This window comes from Pteropus medius, unplaced genomic scaffold (genome assembly GCF_902729225.1).
Source record: "Pteropus medius unplaced genomic scaffold, Ma_sr-lr_union100, whole genome shotgun sequence".
Taxonomy (NCBI): domain Eukaryota; kingdom Metazoa; phylum Chordata; class Mammalia; order Chiroptera; family Pteropodidae; genus Pteropus; species Pteropus medius.
The window spans coordinates 23,225,197-23,231,488 of record NW_024342471.1 but is presented as its reverse complement, the minus strand read 5'-3'; the positions used below and the strand labels follow the sequence as shown (position 1 = coordinate 23,231,488).

General features: G+C 46.6%; 1 pseudogene; it reads right to left on the bottom strand.

Annotated features, from left to right (window-relative positions):
* Window positions 1-317: 317 nt before the first annotated feature.
* LOC120604048 (uncharacterized) lies at window positions 318-435 on the bottom strand (annotated as a pseudogene).
* Window positions 436-6,292: the final 5,857 nt, after the last annotated feature.

The following is a 6,292-nucleotide window of genomic DNA, read 5'->3' as shown; positions in this document are numbered from 1 at the left end:
CTCTTATTTGCAGCCCAAAGCATTCTTATTGGTACTGTCCTTTGCCCTTAAGGAACATTTAGTCTGATAAGGCAAATAGACTCCTAGATACCAACAATACAACACCATGCATGCTTTAACAGAGGGGTATACAAAACGGTATATAAACACATCGCATCATAAAATCAGACTATTTTGACTTATTAGCCTTTTTTGAGGAGTGATATTCAAAGATATGCCATTTTTATCTCTAATGTCACTTCCTTAAGATGACCAAGATTCTCTTTTCAAAAAAGACAGACCACATTCTAGTTTCTTTTCTTTTCTTTTTTTTTTTACGCCTACAGCACCTGGTCTTCCTAGGTGGTCTCCCATCCAGGTACTAACCAGGCCCGATCCTGCTTAGCTTCCGAGATCGATGGGATCGGGCTTGTTCAGGGTGCTATGGCCAAAGACAGGCCATACTCTGCTTTGGGGACAAAAGAGGAGGTCAGTATTGTATAATGCTTAAGGGGTCTATGACAGAAGACTGCCTGGGGTCCAGTCCTGGCTCCACCTGTACTACCTGTGGGGTCTTGACCAAGTACTTAGAACCCAGCTTCATCATCTGTAAAATGGGGTTAATGCTGGGCCCTAGCTGAGGTACCTGGAACATAGAAATCTCACAGGAAATGTTGGTCATTATTATTTGTCAGGCTTCACTGGTTTCCGTGAATGTCCATAGCTTGCAATATAGCCTTTGGTAGGAAACTTTCATCTTAGATGAGTCTATAGGTGAGTTTAAGGAGGGTTGACCTCTTCGTAATGTTGATGCCCTCTGTAAAAAAAATGTGGTTTACTATGTCTGAGTAAAGTTAAATTGTCTACGTATTTCTTAAATTTCTCTCTATGTAGTACGTCCCCGTACTAAGCTGCTATGATGCATGGGGTATCTTCGCCCATTTATTTTCCGTACTAGGTTAATTCTACCTCAAGTTATCTGATAACTCAGACAACGCAGACAAATTATCGTTAATCAGAACTCTGAAATTACCTAAACCACAGACTCCAAGCTGGTACGTGCAGAGCTACTTCGCTACACCCACCTTTCCGAGGCTCCTCTCCACACAGGAGGTCTGGATGCTGACCCAGACGCTAGGGGCAGGCGGGGAGCCCAAGTCCCACCTTAGAAACTCAGGTTTTTTATCCACAAACCCACAAACCGGGAACGATGGCCCCTCCATCTCTGGTTGTTTGAGATAATAATGTTAGGTACGGAATAGATGCTTCACATGTTGGTGATACTGAATGCGTGGCTGAGAGGGCACGTGCTCGAGTCAGACCGAATGTCCTACATCCAGATGTTTCCTCGCTGTGTGTCCTTGGGTAAGTGACGCGATCTCCTGAGCCTCGGTTATTTTCATCTGCGAGATGGAAGGTAACAGTAGTAGGGGTTTCGGGGGGCATCTGTGGGAATGAGATTGGACAATCTTTATACAGGGCTGATAGAGACCCGGTGTGTGCTGAGTGCCAGGCATGTAAGCTCCAAGAGGGCAGAGACCTTCTCTGCCTTGGTAACTTCTGAACCCCATAGTCACTCTGAATGTATGGATGGATGGATTGATGGATGGGTAGATGAATGAATGAATGAACAAGGGAGTGAAAATATTCAACCAGAATAATACAGTGCTCTCTGAAGAAAACTCAGACCCATAGTAATCAGCTCTGAGTCTCTTTTTCAAAACTCAAGACCACTGGTTCTTAACTGGGGTCTAGTTTGCTCCCAGGGGACATATATCAACGTCTAGGGACAGCTTTGGCTGTCATAACTGGGGATGCAACTGGCACCTAGTGGGTAGAGCCCAGAGATTCTGCAATCGTACAGTGTACACGAGACCTCAGATGTCAGAGTGCTGAGGTCGAGAAACCCCGGTCCAGGCACAGAATTGTCTCTGGTCCCTTAGGGCTTACGGCACAGTCACATCATCTGGTGCCGGGCGAGGTGATCTAACCCAGAAGTTCCTGGTATAACTAGCAGTTCCTCAGACTGTAAAGCAGGTAGCTGGTGCCTCTGAGTCCCCGAAGATGCTGTGCTCCCTCTTCGACTTGCTAATTTTCTAGATGCTCTGGTGGTAATTTACCGGCTCCACGTCCCCTCGCATCAAATATTCGTTAGGCGTAGGATTTGCTGTGATTAAAACCCAAGGAGGTTGGACCTTTTCCCTTTGAGAGCAAGCTCCTGAGATGAATGACTCACACTTTCCAATGAACTGTCGACAGTTTGTGATTCTTCCTTTTGCTTTCTCAAGCTCTGCTCTCCCCTCTTATTCACCGTGTCCTTGCCTCTTTGTTTCCCACGGATTCCTAAATCGCTGTAGAGCAGTAGGCGAGGCTTCTCAAAGCCTCGCGAATCCTTCTGGCTGTGGGGAACTTCTGGAGGTGTGACCGCTGAACGACACCAGTCAGTGACAAGTCATACCCAGGGGTTGGGGGGAAAGCTGAGTGTGAGAAGTCACTTGAATATTTTAAGGGGTACTCAGAATGCAGGGAATACAGTAATGAGCACGTTTTAATTCATCAGATGCTTTCTCAACAGCAGTCTAAGATCAAACTGACACATGGTGGCAGAGACTGTTAGTTTGCCTTCTCCAGTAACTTCTCTTTATCATTCCATAATGATAGCAAAATGACAGGTGGCCACCCAGAGCAAATACTCTGGTTCTCAGCCTTCCTTGCAGCTAGATGTTTCCATTGGCTAAATTCTGGCCAATAAAATGGAAATGGAAATTTCGTATGGCAGCTTCCAGCAACACTCTAAAGGGGAGCTGGTGAACGTCTTGACCTCTGCCCTTTGTTATTTCTTTATCCTGCTCCTTAAAGATAACTGTGATGGCTGAAGCTCCAGCCAACATCTTGGACCATGAGGACTAGGGCTAATAATAGCCCAGAGGTAATAATCCAGAAAGAGCTGGGGTCCCTGAGGACTTATTGGCACAGAGCCACGTTACCAGCCCTGGACTGGCTGCCTCTGCACTTTTCCTGGGAGCGAGGACAATTGTATTTTTTTAAAGCCACCATCAATCACCCTCATGAAAATGTCATCCTAACTGATGCGGAGGCCAAGAGAACACAGCCGCAGCTCGCATCTTGATTTCTTCTGTGTCGAGACTGCGTTTTCTTCCACGAAAACTCTTCCGTCTGTAGGAAGTGCGTTCTAGAAGGGGCTTAGGAGTGCTGTCCAAGGAACGTGGCTGTGAGATGACAGACGACGGGGAGATTTTAAGCTCTACGCATCATTGGTGCTCAAGAGATGTGTTAATTCAGAGAATTACGTAGGGTGATGACACTCAACATTTGTGGAGCATCTGCCATGAGTCTGGAACTCCATAGGCTCAGGCAGGGGTGGCAGTGAACAAAAGTAGAAACCCAATGGCTTTAAGAGCACAGTTAAATGGAAGAGAACTTGTGAGCACAGGATCACCGTTTGAATGATAGGCCTGGCGGGGTCTTCAAAACCTTTCCCCGCAGTTTTCTTAAGGCGTTATTGACATACAACATTCTCTAAGTTTAATGTAAACATATAACATTCTCTAAGTTTAATGTAAACATTCCGTAAGATGTAAAACATGATATGATATATATATTGTGAAATGATCACCACAATATATTTAGTTAGCGACCATCACATAGTTACAAAATTTATTTCCTCGTGATGAGAACTTTAAAGATACACTCTCTCCGCAACTTTCAAATACACGACAGCGTTGGCAGCTGTAGTCACCATGGTGCGCATTACATCCCCAGGACTTATTTGTCTTATAAGTGGAGTCTGTAGCTTTGAGGACCATGACCCATTTGCCCCTAACCCCATTCCCTGCCTCTGACAGCCACCAATCTGATGATCTCTGTTTCTATGATTTTTTTTTCAAGATTCTACATATAAGTATTTATCATCTACGGTATTTGTCTTTCTCTGTCTGACTTATTTCATGCAACATATGCCCTCGAGGTCCATTCATGTTGTCGCAAATGGCAGGATTTCTTTTTTTTTTTTTTATGGCTGAGAAATAGTCTATTATCTCTCTCTCTCTCTCTCTCACATTTTCTTAATCCATTCATTGTTTGATGGACATTTTGGTTGCTTAGGGTATTTGAAATCCTCCAGCTCCTCTACTTCCTGCCTCTCCTATATTCCAACTAATGTGATGTCGCTGCTTCGGGACTTCTGCAACGTCCTTTCTACCCTTCGTCCCACTATTATTATGGGACAGTAAACTTTACAGTCGGACCCATGGCTTCCCAGCTAAAAATGTTTTCTGGTCTCCCTGGCAACTACAGGAGGTCACATGACTATATTCTAGCCAATAGGATGAGAGTGGAAGTTATGTCCAACGACCATATTGGACCCCTGCCCCTCCCTCCTTCCTGGGGATGGAATGAGGGAGGGATGATGGGAGCTTCCAAAACCATCCTGGACCACAGGTTGAGAGCTGTGTTGAGGTTGGCAGAACAATGCAGTAGAAAGCACCTGAGCTTTTTTCCCCAAAAGGATAGGAGGTTGGGCCCATACACACCTGTATTAGTTTGCTAGGGCCAGCATGACAAAATGCCACAGACCGATGGCCTAAATGACGGAAATTAGTTTTCTCGCTGTTCTGGAAGCTGGAGGTCTGAGATCAAGGTGTTGGCAGCTTCGGTTTCTTCTGAGGCCTCTCTTCTTGGCTTGCAGATGGCCGCCTCTTGCCGCATCCTCGCCTGGGCTTTCCTCTGTGCGTGCTCATCCCGGTGTCTCCGTGTGTCCCAATTTCCTCTTCTTACAGGGACGCCAGTCACATCGTGTTCGAACTCACCTTAACGCCTCACTTCAACTCCATCACCTCCTTAAAGGCCCCATCTCCAGATGGAGTCACCTTGGGGGTTAGGGCTTCAGCAAATGGATTTGGGGAGGACACAGTTCAGCCCATAACAGCACTTTCTGCAACAATATTAAATGTGGCTTTCTAGTGCATCACATCCCAACAGTGTCTCCAAAGACCGGGCCGGATGCTAAGATCGCCTGAGACATGGTAAGCTGGTTCCCCTCCAACATCCCGTCTCCCGCCTCCACTCTGGAGAGATGGAGGGTCCTGGGGCGATGGCAGGTAGTGAGGACGTATTTGGAGAGGGCTGTTGTGCCCCCATCTCACCTAAGATCGAGGGGAGCATCTTGGGAGATCGACACACATCTCCAGGAGTTTGGAGGATGCAGGGACCAGCATCTGAATCCTGCTTTGAAAGTCCATGAGCCCTAGGCCGCGGTGGGCCGGCTGCTGGTGAGGGCCCGGGCTGGGACCTGTGCTTCGAGGTGCAAAGGACTGTGTTTCCTGTGGATCATATGCACAAAATCTATGTGCATTTCTCTCAATTATCTGAAATCGTGGTAATATCTTACTGGTTCCTTCATTAATTAATGAGTTAAATACAATCTTTGACACCCATGCATTTTATATTTGCACGAAAGGTCCTTTGATGAAGCAAAGGTCCTTTAACATCTGGGGACCCTGTAGGTTGCTGTGGGCTCTGAGATGCCTGTCCTCACATTCACTGCGCTGGGCCGGAATCTGAGATCCTGCCGCGCCTAGTCTTGAGGAGAAGGTGGCTTGGTGAAGGTCTTTCAGACGGCCTCACTTGATTGCTCACCCATGACTTGCACGAGGAAGGATGGCTTGGCCGAAATGCACCACCGCTTGCTTTGTCCCCACCATCTTTCCCTTGAAACAAAGACCGGTGCACATCCGCTTACCCACTTGTCCCTTTCACCGGATGTCCTCCCTCCAGCTCTTCCCAGGGGAGAGTGCTGACATGCGGATGAGGTGGTGGCTCTCAGAATATTGAGGCAGAGAGTCTTGGACACTGCCTCTGGGACAAGCAGCAGGAAATAGGCAAAATTCATCCAACATCCTGTTTGCACCTTAGGCTGACCTCAACGGAACACCAGCCATTAGCGTGTTTTGTTAAAGTCTAAGCAGCACAGGCTTGTAATTGGTAATGGGGGTTTTCATTTTAAGTAGCCAGTTATCTCAGTGATTCATGCTAAGAGTCCACTGAAAAACACCTTCAATTTTATCGGAATGGCCTGTAATTTGTGCATTACTTTTGGAAGGAGAGACATTCAAGAGTTGGCAGATTTCTCCCTCCTCCGATTACTGTGTAAGCTCTCTTCTTTATTCTTTAAAAGCCCGAAAACCTAACAGGAAATAGGATGAAATGAATAAATTCTTGCGCGCCGAGGAGACCCTAACCAACCCTTTTGAACAATCCGGCCAGGCTCTTAGTGAATACGGTCAGTCTGTTC